Source organism: Ursus arctos, unplaced genomic scaffold, assembly GCF_023065955.2.
Source record: "Ursus arctos isolate Adak ecotype North America unplaced genomic scaffold, UrsArc2.0 scaffold_1, whole genome shotgun sequence".
In the NCBI taxonomy this organism is placed as follows: Eukaryota; Metazoa; Chordata; class Mammalia; order Carnivora; family Ursidae; genus Ursus; species Ursus arctos.
Genome location: NW_026622763.1, coordinates 75819684 through 75834667, shown reverse-complemented (window position 1 = coordinate 75834667; position 14984 = coordinate 75819684). Strand labels below are relative to the sequence as shown.

The window sequence follows — 14984 nt, the reverse complement described above, 5'->3', positions numbered from 1 at the left end:
TTGTAGAGTTTCATCTCTTTGGCAAGGAGTCCCTGAATATTCCATGTAGCAGTGTTTATATATTTTCAACTTTTTCCATAATTATCTAGTGTAATCCCATAAAATTCAGTTAAAAAAATTGTTCTAAAATCCCACTCATTAACGTTGCCTTTCAGGAATCTGTGTTTGCTTGATTTCAATGGCTTAAATCGCTAGCAGAAATGTTGGTATCTTCTCTGTAGTTTTCCAATGATTCCACTGTGTCTTTGCAGGAAAGACCATAACATGGATCTTATTTTTCTAGAACTAGTAAAGCAACTTCAAAGACATTAGAAAGGAAGACCCAATACCTCCCAAAATTGTTTCACCTTCTCATTTATGTAACAATCCATTCACCCAACCATCAACCATCCATCCATCCATCCATCCATCCATCCATCCATCCATCCAACAGACATTTATGCCTTGTGCTAGGCAGAGGAATAACAAGATGATTAAGGCAAGGGCTTATCTTATAGTCTGTGATGAGAAGCCCTAAAGGGAAACCAACAATTTCATTGTGTGACTACAATTAAAAACCAAGAGTAGGTGGTGCAGGGCCGGTACTGCAGGTTATATAAGCCTTCCAGGAGTCATACTTAAGGGTTACACAAAAGCATGACAACAGCTGTTAAATGGGATTGTGACTTAAGGTAGTCATCAAAATTATCTGTACATTAGAACTTCGGTGTTTTTAGTATCAGTTTTCCTGACAGACTTCCTTCATTGTCAGTAATTGATCATTAACCAATAGCATGTGGCTGCTATAGCATATGGAAACAAACCTGCCAAACCAGTACCAACACCTTCGGAGTTGACAGATAATTTTCTAAAAATTAGTATCAGTAGATCTTCTATTACAAGCCCTTAGAAAATTGTTTTCAGATTTAGAAGCATTTCTGAAAATTTCCTAATAATAAAATGTCTTCAGATATCTAACTGAAATTTTACAGGGATAATGGCTATTCCTCTCTTCTTCCATTAACTCTGCTGGTTAAATTCCTCTGTAGCTTTTTTCCCGCTAGAGTGTGAAGGGTTTTCATACATTTCTGCCAGCAGCCCATCAGATTCTTTGGATCAAATTCTTGCTTGCAAGTTGTCCTACCAATTGTTTTGTACATGTTTAACTCCCTAACCAGGAGGGTGAAGACACCAAGCTTCACAAGACCCACCAACAGTGTGTCCATGACAGAGATTAGCCTGTACAATATTATGGAACCAACATGAAAGAACATACTGAAGGAAAATTAAGCATTTAAGATTCAACAGTTTTGAGAACTGAAAAGATTGTGCTTCTATCTGTTCGAAGACTTTTTCTGATGACTAGTTCCTGTCTGTTACCTTCTCTGGTAGCAGGTGGCATCTGGCTGCCATAGCTGTCATCCAAGTCTCTGTTACAAATACTCCTTGGGGGAAACCCAGCCCCCCAGAAGGCTCTATTGGACAGCAAACTGGTTTTGCAGGCTCAGCTTTGAGCCCAGAAGTTAAGAACCTTATAAGCGTTTTGTTTGAGTAAAGCATATTCTATTACCTGAAAAGTGTTCCAAGTACAAAGGGGATTAAAGTGATGAAATCTGGATCGATGCCACCTTAAATAGGCAATAGTCAAATTCCCTGTTCGGGCGGAAGGAATGTCAGCCCTTCTGAAATGTAGTTTTCTACTTGATTCTCAGAGGCAACCAGAGAAAAATACCTCCCAGGTTCCTCAGCAACCTACCTCAATGACCAGCTACTTACTTTTAAATTATAAGCGTACACACACACACACACACACACACACACACACACACACACACATATATGTATATACACATTATATATATGCCCATACTTACATGAACAGATAAAAGATATTTCTGTAATTTAAACTAATTTATATTCTGTATTGGTAGAAATGGAAACAACTTAATGTTTGTTTTTTAAAAAATTTTCTGACATCTCAAAATGTTATAAGTGTTATGGATACTCAGAGTTTTTTCCTTTAGACTAGAGACTTCCTTAGTATTCCCTGAGAGCTTCTCCATTTTTTTTCCTGAATATTTAAAACATGAAGCCCCAAGTAAAGCCCAAGGTTTTGGATAGGGACCTAACCAAAGCATTTTGGTACTGATGGCCTAGAGTGACTCTCCTCGATCAGCGAGTCCAATGTCAGGTAGACAGAAGAAGGGAAAGAATAGTTCCCAGACGGGCGCAGTCATTCTCAGGCTTTTGTGCAGTTGGGATCTCAGGACAGAATCTCTTCCTCCAAGGTGTTAGTGCACATTTGCTTTTTAAATGAGAATATATTTATTTTAAGAATGAACAAAAAACCTGCATGTCATAAAACCATAGGTGGGTGGGTCATGAAAATTCCATTTGGGAGTCGAATGTGGGTTTCCATTTAAGGTTTCATTAGGAAGCAAAGGTAACAGGTGGGGCTTTCTTCTGATGAAATGAGCACGTTGAGAAAAAACGAATTCTGAAGCTTCTAGGATAGGCAGAAATACTGGGGCAGAGTGGAAAAAAGCCAAAGAGGCCATTGATGTCTTCAAAACTATTGTCAAGGGATTAGATAGTGAGTGAAAGAGGCAATGGGAGGGGCTCTGTGATTTTGGAGCATGAGACACTACAAGGGCAGCTGGCCCTGGACGAGGGCCAAGGATGGGCCCAGGCTCTGGGCTGGAGAGGAGGTGCTGGAAAGTGTGTAGGTAGACTGTTTCCCTTGCCATAGCAGAGGAGGGATTTGCCTGGGACAGGCTCAAACTCTGCCCTCCTTCTGGACACCAAGAATGTCCTTCCCTGACCCTTATTGGCCTTGCCTAGGGTGAAGGAGGTGGGGGGAAAAGGAGAAAGGATGACTGAGCTGGGTAGAAGTGTATTTTTTCGGGGAAACTGGAGGCATTCATCAAAGAGACACACCATGACCCGAGTGTAGCAAAGGGGAATGAGCATTAGGGATTCTTATCAACAAAGTGCCTCAAAACAGCAGAGCAGCCCTGCTGGGCCCTGCTGCCTCAAAGAGAGAGGGCAGGGGAACCTGGAAGCTATCTGAGTCACCTTTGTCCCCAGGTTATAGTTCATGCAAAGTGGGTGTGGGTACACACACATCTTCTAAAGCTATACTTAAAGAAGCTTACCTTTAAAGATTTAATTTTGAGAGAGAGAGAGAGAGAGCGCACGTGCATGGGGGCAGAGGGTGAGGGAGAGAGAATCCCAAGCAGACTTCATGGAGCCCAATGTGGGGCTCCATCTCACAACCCTGAGATCACGACCTAAGCCAAAACCAAGAATCAGATGCTTAACCAACTGGCCACCCGGGTGCCCCAAACTTACCTTTAATCTACCACCACAAATAATAGAACCCGAGTCATTTTTGTCAGTCACTTACCAGTTCTGAACCACCTGGTACGCAGCCTCCGTTGATGTGGTGTTCAATGCTGCCATGATTTTCCCACCATTCAAGAAGCCAGTCTGTGAGAGGTAAGCAACATGAAATTCTGTGAGCAGGTGAGGCCCAAATGCTGCATCCTGGACATTTGCAGAGTGCAAGTGGAGTCTCCTCTCTTCCAGGCAAGAGTGTCCTGGGGAGACAGACTGCCTGGGTTCAAACTCTGGTTCCACCATTTACTAGCTGGATGATCTTGGAAGCCCACTCAACCTTTCCAAGCTTCATCACCACATGTAACAATGGGGACAAAACTGTTACTAACCCAGTAATATGCATCCAAATTACCTGAAGAGCTTGTTAAAACAAATGGCGGGGCCCTGGCTCAGAGTTTCTCATTCAGCGCAAATGTGCATTTCTAACAAATTCCCAGGTGATGCTGCTGCTGCTGGTCCAGAGACTATACTTTGAGGACCAGTGACCCAATGTGTAAGATTGTTCTTAGCATCAAAAGAGAATTCACATAAAGCCACATGTTGTAAGCAATTAAATAAATGTTAGCTGTTCAATATTGTTCAATTAATGTTAGCTATTTATTATTGTTATACCTACTGTTGTGGTTATCAGTGAGAAAGCATAGTAGTACATGAGAACTTCACACCTTCCCACTAATGGGTACCAGGCTCCTGACAGTGAGGCCTTCCTGACTGCTGTAGTGTGCAAGTGCACGCAGCCTCTTGGACTCAGGGCATCAGGGCCTGGGCTCCTCTCTGGCTGTGAATTGTGAAGTTCTTATGTAGCTCCCTCCATGTGCACGTCCTGCCTCTCCAGCTGGACAGGTGCTGTGTGCTAGAATTCTTTCTGTCTTCATAACTCTTAGTATAATGCCTGCCGATGGTAGGGCTCAGTAAATCCCAGTCTATGGAGCTGGAAGGAACTCTAGAGGTCATCTCCAAACTCTCCCAGTGCAGGGCTTCCTTCTGGAGCCTGTACCTGGGCCCTAAACTACCCAAAAATTCAGATGCAGGAGGTCCAGGTGAGGCTTAGGAGTCTGGTAAGCATCTCCAGGGCTTTGACACAGGTGTTCTCTGACCATCTCTACAGAAATAGCATCTTGTTTGGTGTGTTGCAAACTGCCTAGCGTGACTCAGTAGTAAGTCATGAAATCAATCCATTCATTTGGGATCAGCATATTTAAAAGAATAAGTAGAACAGAAGAGAAAGAAAGAGGAGGAGAGAATAGGAAATATCAGGCTGTATCACAATGGTAAGTGTCTTGGGTAATTTAGTTTCAGTATACGTGTGTGTGTGTGTGTGTGTGTGTGTGTGTGTGTGTGTGTGTGTGTTTATTGGGTTGGGTGCCATCATAAAATAGACTTCCTCGTCACGGTGAAACAGTTTGAAAGCCGGCCTAGAACATTCCTTCCTATTGGCCAGTAGGAACAGCGTCAGGGAGGCAGTTGTTCTAATGTTGGCCAGCTCTCATACAGTATGGAAGTCTGCCTTCATCTTGTATCCAATTTTCCCTGGTTGCATCTTCCATTAGACCCGTGAATAGATCTAACTCCTTCCTTCCACAGCTCTGCAGAACTTTGAGCAGGGCCAGCACCCTAGGTGGGCTGGACTGGGGTCCTAATCCCAGCTGCCTAAATCAGCTGAAGATGGGTTTGCAGAGGATCAGTGTGGGGAGCTCTGATGTGCCACAGTAGCTGCCAGAGGATTGGGGCAGGGCGGGGAGGAAATCCAAAGTCCAGTGGGGCCCTAGCTTGGAGACTGCAGGGAGGGGACAGCAGAGACAGAAGGGTGGGTGGGGATTCCGTCCTGGCTGACCAGTAGCTGTGTTTTTGTTTTGTTTTGTGTCTGGCATTCACATGTGCAACCCTTCCTCCCTGGGGGACTTTCTGTATCCTGACTGTGGCCCTCACTTTTACCTCAGCTCTTTTGTTCTTCAAACTAAACGTTTTGAGTTTCTTTCATTATTTTTAATGATGTTGTTCTCAATCACTGTTCTGGTTGACTTGATACTCTCTGGCAAGTCCTATTAAAGGATGCTCAACTGCTTCTCTACCTGTGGAATGAATGATCACTCCAAGGAAGGCAGGCATGTAGGACTTCTTCCTGTCTGACCCGACTGCTTTATAGCGTGCTCTCACATGCTGCGTTTCAGCACACGCTCATTGAGAATCTTTTATGTGTATTTTATGTGCTAGATACTAGGAAATGCAAGACAGGGACCATCCTCCCACAAGAAATCAATGGTCTGACAGGAAGACTGGCCTGTAACCCAGACCTTGATTCAGATTGGATGTTCAATGCTAGAAGTCTGTACTAGGTACCAGGAGGGAGAGACAACATCCGGCATGTGGGAAGCACCCACTAATTCTGATGCTAAGTGAACTAATTCTGTAAGGAATCCAGGCTCACTCAGGGAGATTTTCTAGGGAAAGGGATATCTGAGCAGGGATTGCTTCTAATCCGTGGTGGCATGGGAAAACTCTCATGCTTATAAGTTAGGCTTGATAAAGCTGAGTGAGGACCAAAGAGCCTCTCTTACAGGCTGACATCTTCTGGGATTTAGTGCTGCAGCTTTACAATGGTTATTTTAGATTCTTAGTGGTATTTTCTGCTTCCCTCTCGGTTCAAAGCTATATTCCACAGTGCTTAAGTTGCCAGAAGAATATCCCTTAGGGAAGTGGGAACATTTGTATAACTAGGTTACAAATGCATTGGATGAATCAGACTTGGATAAGTTTCACCCCAAATCCAAGTAGATCTGCATTCCCGAGGGCCCCAGAAACTGGAGCTCAGTACATGCCATAGCTTCTGCTCACATCTTCATCTTTTTAGCTTTTCTCTCATCCCCTGCATTAGTGTTCCCTTTTATGTGCAGTGACTCAACTGTCATATGGAACAACAGCAGTGAGGCTTGATAAAAAGGTGCAGCAATCACATTGTCTGGGGATCCTGGTGAGCACAGGGCTCTGCAGATATTTGGAACTTCAGGTTGGTGAATCACTGAATATGCATTAAAGATAATGACTTTCCACTCACCCTAACACATACCAAGTAGTAGATGCATCCGCCAGTTATTAATATGCCATCCTCATGTTCTAGAATAAAATGGATAGGTCCTAGAGAGGAAACCAATAGAATCACAGCTTTATATGATTTGAGATTGCGAGTTCAGCTTTGTGGAATGTTCCAGAAATCATTGATATTCTCGAGTATACAAGTTAAGAGACAAAGAGTAGAATAACTCCCCGGAAATAGTAGAAAGCTATGAATTTCTTGCTTTTCACAATAAATGAGGCAGTTAGAAAGCTATCTTTATGCTTAAGAAGTTCTTTTTCTGTTGCTCTTTCTTAGGAGTAATGATAGACCACTTTCTAAGGTTGTTTTTGCACATATTCTCAGTTTTTAAGATTGGTCATCAACAGCTATTCATTGGATTCTCTCTGAATAGGTTAAGATATTTTTTTATTCCTTTCTGATACCTTTTGGCCAGATTCTTCATTTTACATTAATGATATCAATGATTAACTGCTTTGCAAAATTTAAAGTCCAATTTCTCACATTCTTCATCCAAACACTGATCTATCCTCAAATCCTGACATTCATTGCTTCTCCCACAGCATTTTTAGGATCCAGCTCTCCCCTTTCAATAGCCATCCTCTTGTTTGAGCCTTAAAATCCTTGCATCCTGACCACAGTAGTTCAAATTCTAGAGTCTTCTCTGACCATTTCCATCTTCAATCCACCCCATGAAAGTATCAGAGACCGCCTTCTAAGGAAACATCACTCTGATTATGACTCCCATAACGGAGACCTAGTAGCTTCCCTTCAGTATACTGAACCTCACTCTTTACTTCTTTCAATATTTCACTTAATATTATCTCCTTTATGAAGCTCTTAAGCTCCTAATTTTAGTTGAACTACTAAAATAAAACATATGCCTCATGCCTTTTTAATTATGTTCTTTTCTGGAAAATAGCTGAGCAGCAGTCACAAAGATAAACCTGGGTGTGTGGCGGACCCGGGGGAGGGGCTGGAAGCAGGCCACCAGATGGAGCAGGTGACCAGACGGAAGCCGGAAACGGCCCCATTGCTGCAGGTGAGAAGTGGTGATGGTAACTCCACAGCAGCAGGACGGGAGGAACATTAAAGAAAGGAGCCTCCTTTTCTTTCTATGATGTCTATTTTTCTGCTTAGCATAGGATCTGTGTTTAATCCAGACATCAACCCAGAAAATGATTCCTGCCGCTTTGTTGATCCATTGGTGTAGAATGCTCTGGTGGGTGACACTCGGAATAGAGAGGTAGGAAGACCTGGAGGTTCCTCTGGATTAGAGGCCACAGGACGAGCAGGAGGCATTCTTTGCAGTGAGTGATGGTAGGAGCAGACCCTGGGGAAACAGAATGATAAATGGACTGGGTGTCTGTAGGAACTGAGACTAATAAGTGGAGTGCAAGAGGGCCATGAATCAGACATCCATAGAGCCGTGGAAGATAATGAAGACCCTAGAGACATCGACATGGTATAGAATTGGGACAGAGAAAGAAGATAAGGACAGTCTTTAGCTACAATTGGCTGAAGACTCACCAATTCTTGGATGAGGAATTAATTTAAAATTAATATCAAGGTACCACTGCATATAATTTTTATTTTATTCACTATAATGACATTTAAGTTACATAAAACTTTAAATAATTTCTAAAGGTTCAGAGATGCATAACTAATTCTTGGTACCTTTCTGGGGAAAACGTGCCCTTCCATAGATTGTTATTAATAGATATTTGGATTGAATGGCCTTCCAATAATCTTGTGCCTGGAGTTTCCAAGCCTGGTTAAGTAGGTCCTGTTAAAGCAATGTATTAAGAAAAAAAATTACCTGACTGATAAACTCCCACTCCCAGGGATTTTGATCTAATTGGTTTGGGGAAAGGGAAATAAGTATCAGCATTCAAAAGTTTCTCCAGGTGATTATAATGTGTATCAGGGATTAAGACCACTGACTGCTCAAAAGAATGGTCTTTGTTGGGTCATTTCTGCCTGACGGTGGTGTGAGTCCCAGGAATACTCCAGGAATGCCCCAAATACTGTGGCTGGGGGTAAGAGGAATAGAGATGAGGGTAAAGACCACAAGTTCCAGCTTGTAGCCCTGCTCCTAAGAGCCACACCTAGATAATCATGGCAGGTAGGTTGGTAGGAGATGGTATGTCACACTTTCAGGTGTACAAGGGCACTGGGGGAAAAACAAATTACTAATTATATTTGTGAAAACTCTCTGGGGCCCATGAAGAAATCCTTGTAAAATCTGAAATTAAGCCAAATATCTTATTGGTAAAATCTCAATAACAGAAGTGTTATATACAGCCATTAATATTTATTTTTATTTTATTTTATTTTTTTATTTTATTTTTAAGTTGGCTCCACACCCAGCATGGAGCCCAATGTGGGGCTGAACTCAGGACCCTGACATCAAGACCTGAGCTGAGATCAAGAGTTAGACGCTCAACTGACTGAGCTACCCAGGTGCCCCCAGCCATTAATATGTATGAGGATGTTTTTATAAAAAAAACTTAAGTAAATGGCAATGGAGAAAATACTCTAAAATTGAATGTGTAAGCGGAAACAAATGAATTTAGCTGTATATAAAAGTGATATTACCAAAAAACATTAATCCAAATAAACTTTGAACTTAATATTTGGGCTATACACTCTCACTGGGAAAGACTGTTAGAATAAAAAGAAAGTAACTGTGTTTAGTAAGTTTGGATATGGTGGTGTTGAGTGTAGTGATTCTGAAACCATTTTGAGTGTACTGCATGATTGAGCAAATGAGAAAATACATGTATATTTTTGGGAACTAGGCTTTTCACTGTGGGTGAAGGGAGATGCAAATATAGAATGGGGAAAAGTGAGGAAGAACCCTATGGTGTCAGATTGGAATGAGAGGTATCGGTATGGCCTTATTTCTTAAAAAAATGTATATATATTTCCTAGCTCTGTCCACTGAAAAAGCCTAAGAGCAAAGACAGTCCAATACCATCAAATATGGTTTCTAAATACAATTTCCCACTGAGTGAAACCAGGCCTCCTTGGAGGAAATGTCAGTTCCAGGTGCGGACAAGGAAAGGACAAAGTAAGCCTGAAACATCTCGTTGGGCCAGAATGTGCTCAAAAGCTGAAGAATCAATGTCAAAAGGCTTCAGGAACTAGCTTGGAGGGGCTCCTACTGGCCATATTTAGGACGATTTGAGCATAAAAAATAACGACCAGAATGGATTTTGACACGTTAATTAAAAAAAAAATCTATGAGTCCATATTGATAGAAAAAACATTTAAAGCTCTCTACAGAAGAATGCCAAGTAATAAATATAAAGTGCATAAGAGAGTTAGAAGAACTTGCCAGGCAAGAATCATCAGTGACATGAAAACTAATGAGTGAGGGGCACCTGGGTGTCTCAGTCAGTTGAGCTTCTTGATGAGGGAGCAGAAGGCAAGCTGAGGACAAAGCAGAAGCGGACACCCCCTCTCCACACTCCCCCCGCCCCCAAGGTGGGACTTTTGTAGACATTCCTCAGGCACTCCTGGCTGCCCTAAAGCTACGGGAAGGAAAAACAAATAGTTAACTTATAGAGATCACAATCCTGCAAGACAGAAGTCTCCCTCAGTTTACAGAAGTCTTGGCAATTTACAAGAACAAAGCATTTCTATCAATACCTAGCTTCCAGAAGGAAATGTAGATACAATTAAATGTCCTTATAACCTGCAGCCCATTGACAGATACTTGAAGCGGGCAAGGTGTAATGTTCCTCCAGGAAGCTTCTAACTATCTTACTATTGTTAATGCCTTGCTAGAGGGAAAAACCTTAACTTGACAATGGCAAGGCGTTGGGGTGTCCTGTGAGTCTTCTTCAATATATGAAAATCCTTTTGAAACCTCCCTTTTCTTTACCTCCCCCAACTCCCAAGTATATAATCAGCCATCCTTCACAACCCCGGTGCAGTAGCTCTTTCTGTCCATAGGTCTTGTGCCCAAGCTTTCACCAAAGACGTCTCAAGAATTCTTTCTTGGTTGTTGGCTCTGGACCCCACCCCACCAAACCTCACCTACATTCCAAAACTACATCACTCTGACTCTTCCTTTTGGCCCAGGTTGTGATCTCAAGGTCCTGCGATGGAGCCCCTGCTCAGCGGGGAGTCTGCTTGTCTCCCTCTCCCTCTGCCCCTCCCCTCACTCCCACTCTCTCTCTGAAATAAATAAATAATAAAATAAAATTGATGAGTGAAAGACTCCTGGGGGACAGAATATTCATTTAGCCTCAAATAAGCGCTTCACAGAGAGCTTATTCATCTCAAAAGGGAAAGCCACCCTTGCATATGATGAACCTGGAAGTACCACTTGAACCAGATCATCGAACTAAACATCATTGATAACGGGCCACACAAACCTCATGTCCGTCTGCGTGTGATGCTCTCAGAAGATATCCCTGACAAAAATGGTTATCCTGAATCTACTCAGGAGGGAACAACCATCCGACCCAAACTAAGGGATATTCTGCTGAACAACTCTCCTGGCTCTACAAAACTATTCATGCCATTAAAAAAAAACAACGTCTGGGAAACTGTTTTAGATTAAAGGAGATAAAAGAGACATACAGTGCATGATCCTGGATTCAGTCCTGGACCAGAAAAAAAAAAAACAAACTCAATGATGAGGGAGCAGAAGGCTGGCTGAAGACAAAGCATAAGCCTACACCCTGCAACCTCTCCCCACCCCCACTCCTGGATGGGATATGTGATGTTCCTCCAGGATGTTCCCAACTATCTTCATGTTATTGCCTTGCTAGAGGGACAAACGACCTTAACTTGACAATGGCAAGGCCTCCCGTATCCTGTGAGTCTTCTGTAACATATGAAAGTATTTTCTCAACCTCCCTTTTTCCTTACCTCCCCCAACCCCATGATATATAATCAGCCACCCCTCACAACCCGGGGCAGCAGCTCTTTCTGCCCACGGGTCCTGTCCCGGTGCTTTAATAAACCACCATTTTGCACCATTTTGCACCAAAGATGTCTCAAGAATTCTTTCTTGGTTGTCGGCTCTGGACTCCATGCCACTGAACCTCACCTATGTTCCACAACCTCATCATCAAGACATTATCAAGCCAATTGGAGAACTAAGACTCATATATTACTTTTATATCAGAAATACTATTCTATCAATGTTAAGTTTCCCAAGAATGCTGTGCTGTGATTATGAAGGAGAATACTACAGGAATGTGTGTGTGTGTATAAAACATTTTATTTCTGATGTTTTGCTATTTTTTAAATCTTTTATTTTGAACAACTTCAACCTTTCAGAAGAATGAACACTGATAGAAGAGGGTGTGTGTGGGGGGACAGAGAGATGGAGGGGGGACAGAGAGATAGGGAGGGGGGCACAAATGAAGCAAAATATTAAGAACTGGTGAATCCAGGGTAAGAGTGTCTATGGGTAAAGACAACTATCATATGATTTCTCTCATCTATGGAACATAAGAACTAGAATGATCAGTAGGGGAAGAAAGGGATAAAGAAAGGGGGGGTAATCAGAAGGGGGAATGAAACATGAGAGACTATGGACTATGAGAAACAAACTGAGGGCTACAGAGGGGAGGGAGGTGGGGGAATGGGATAGACCGGTGATGTGTAGTAAGGAGGGCACATATTGCATGGTGCACTGGGTGTTATACACAACTAATGAATCATCGAGCCTTGCATTGAAAACCGGGGATGTACTGTATGGTGACTAACATAATATAATAAAAAATCATTATTAAAAAAAAAAAAAAAAAAAAAGAGTGTCTATGGGTGTTCATTTTTCTAAATGATTGAAATTTTTCAAAATAGAAAATTTAAATAGTAAAACATAAGAGAAATATATTGAATAGTTAAAAAAAACATTTAAGAGGTAATTAGGAGGATTTTCTGCAGGAAGTGGTGGTGAGGGAGAGATTAAAAATGCCACTTGGTTTTCTGCCTTATGTGAGTAGGTACATGATAAGGTCATTATTTAAGGTCAAAAACAGTAAGAAATTGGCTTAAGGAAGAAGATGGTTAGTTGTTTTGATCTTGTTGATTTTGAAGTGACTATGGCTCAACCAAATGAAATATCTTAGATATGCAAATGAGATCCTCAAGGGAAAGGTCAGAGCTAGAGACGCATAGTGAGTAATTTTCAGTATGATGAGGGTAGAGAAAAGATGAGAGGCAGTGAGAGCACCAATGAGACCTTGAAAAAGAGGGGCAAGCAATGGACTATGAGGATCCAATGGAACTCTAACATTTAATGTAGCTCTTAATCTAGGCTTCAAGGAATCTGGAGACCCACAGTGTTGTGTTCACCAATATCTAATTCTTTTCCTTTCTGAGCATGTAGCTAACTACATTCTTTAGCTTCTCCTGCTTCTAAGTGACATTGTATGACTGAGTTCTGGCCAATGGAATGGGGGCAGGATCATAGTCATCTTTCATCCGCCCTGACTTCCCATCTGTGCAGCTGGAAGCCAAAGAATCCAAGATGGCTGAGCCACATAAAAGGAGGTGGATCCCTGAATCACGCTTGGAGGAGACATGCCTAGGAGAACATCCACATTAGACTTTGTCCAGTCAAGAAATCAACCTTGGTTGTGGTAATCCGTGAAGATTTGGGGGTTGTTTGTTGTAGCTGGTAGTGCTACTTATATAGAACATATGTCCTTTTTATCTGGGAGAAAGGTCCATTCCTTTAGACTCTCAAAGGAATCTGGGTTCCCAAAAGAATAACAGGACCAGATAGAGATGGAGGAGCCCAGAGGGGAATTAAAGAAAGAGCAAAGAGGCATAAGGAGCAAATGCAGAGAGTAGTGTCAGAGAAGCCAGGGTAGTAGAGTTGTGAGGGCCAAATGGTCTGTAGTGTAGATGGTATTAGTGTAGAAGGTAAAATGGCGGAAGAGTGTCTCTTTGATTGAAGAACTATTGAGCCACTGGTGGTCTTGGCAGAAGCAGTACGTTGAAGCATAAATAGGAAGTAAGAAAGTAGAGAGGGTAGGCAATTGATATAAAAATTTGTCTCAGAAGGGAAGGAGACAGAAGCAATAGCTGAAGGGCAAAGGAGGATCAAGAGAGGGTCACTTTTAAGGATGGGACAGACGAGTTTATAGACTGATCAGAATGAGGCAGTAAAGAGATGGAAGTTAAAGTATAGAACATAGAAGGGGTAATTATGGTCAGTGAGTGGAACCAACTGTGCCAGGATAAGGGCTGGACCTGAAAAGGAGGGAGGACCCCTCACCCTCTGAGACTGTGTGTGTGCTGGGGGTGGGGAGGGGAAATGGGGTGATGGTGATGATGGAGATGTAGGAGGCAGCCATCATTTGAGAAGATGGGGAGGAATACTCTTGGGGGACTAGAGGAAACTGGTATAATTTGGGGCTGTGCTTGCCCCTATGCTGATGTTCAATGTCTAACTGAACGTTCTCTCTTATACCTGAGTTCTACAGCTATAAAGCAAGAAAATGACAACACCTCATTTAGAAATACATCAGCTATGACCCCAAAATCATGACTGGAAAGGAAACCCACCTGTGTAAATGCTGCATCCTGGCTTGACACGTGTATGACCGTTTCTCCATCCTTGGAACCACATTTACTTTGAGTTTCCATATAAAAATGTGCCGGCCCTCTGAAGTGCACTTCCTCTGTTAAAGACAGTGAGGAGATAAGGCTCTTGTTTTTAGAGATACTTAATTTAAATATATTCAAAACAGAATGCAGTACATTTTACTAAACGTTAATATTATTTTCTTCAGGTAATGGGAACATTTGGTTTCCTGTGCTGATTTCAAAGAATCATTATAATTTGACAAAGTTTTTCACAGGCAGCTGTTATACACAAGATACCTGAGGAGTTCCATGTAATTAGAACGTCTCCCACATGTTTGGCTCCATTTCCCTACCTACACACGGCAGTGTGTTGCCAAGATCAACCACTAACTATTACTGGCTTGAGCCACAACTCTGCTTTCCGTTAAGAATAAAGAGTGAGATGGTCTTTCCTAAGAATGAATCTATTTCTATGATGAAACTGCCTGGGGCAGAGATGGCTTCCCATAGCACAGGGAGACTTGTACTTAAAAAGTGACACCTAGCCAGTTGCACACTATTTGTTTCCCTGGGAAGATAAAACCCCCAACCGCAATTCAGCACCCACTGAGAGAGGTGCCCTGAACACCCACTGAGATAGGTGCCCTGAACACCCACAGGGACCTTAGCTATGAAGAATACATGGTTCTATGTGAGTGGAAGTGGGGGCGGGATGGGGAAGGAATGGAAGATGAAATCATTTTTAAAAAACAAATTTTACCCAAGTAGGAATTAAAAACTTCAGGAATCTATCATTAATCACAGATATTAGAAAATCAAGTTTGTTTGCATTCAAGAAACTGGCAATGGTGCAGAAAATATCAGGGCAATTGAAAAGACTTGGTGATGCATGCAGCGATTCACCTGTGAATACAAATTTTAGATTTATCTGGTATCAGAAAATATTCATATAGGGGCAGCCCTTGACTCCATA

The 14984-nt window shown here is 42.2% G+C and overlaps 1 long non-coding RNA gene across 1 annotated transcript in view; it reads right to left on the bottom strand.

Annotated features, from left to right (window-relative positions):
- Positions 1 to 14984, bottom strand: part of LOC130541980 (uncharacterized) — a 42696-nt gene that overhangs the window by 7899 nt on the left and 19813 nt on the right. The window contains exons 4-6 of the long non-coding RNA XR_008956159.1: positions 13991 to 14106; positions 6434 to 7784; positions 3386 to 3468 (exon numbers count right to left, since the gene is read on the bottom strand). This is a non-coding gene — a long non-coding RNA (uncharacterized LOC130541980). The remainder of the gene's footprint in view (positions 1 to 3385; positions 3469 to 6433; positions 7785 to 13990; positions 14107 to 14984) is intronic.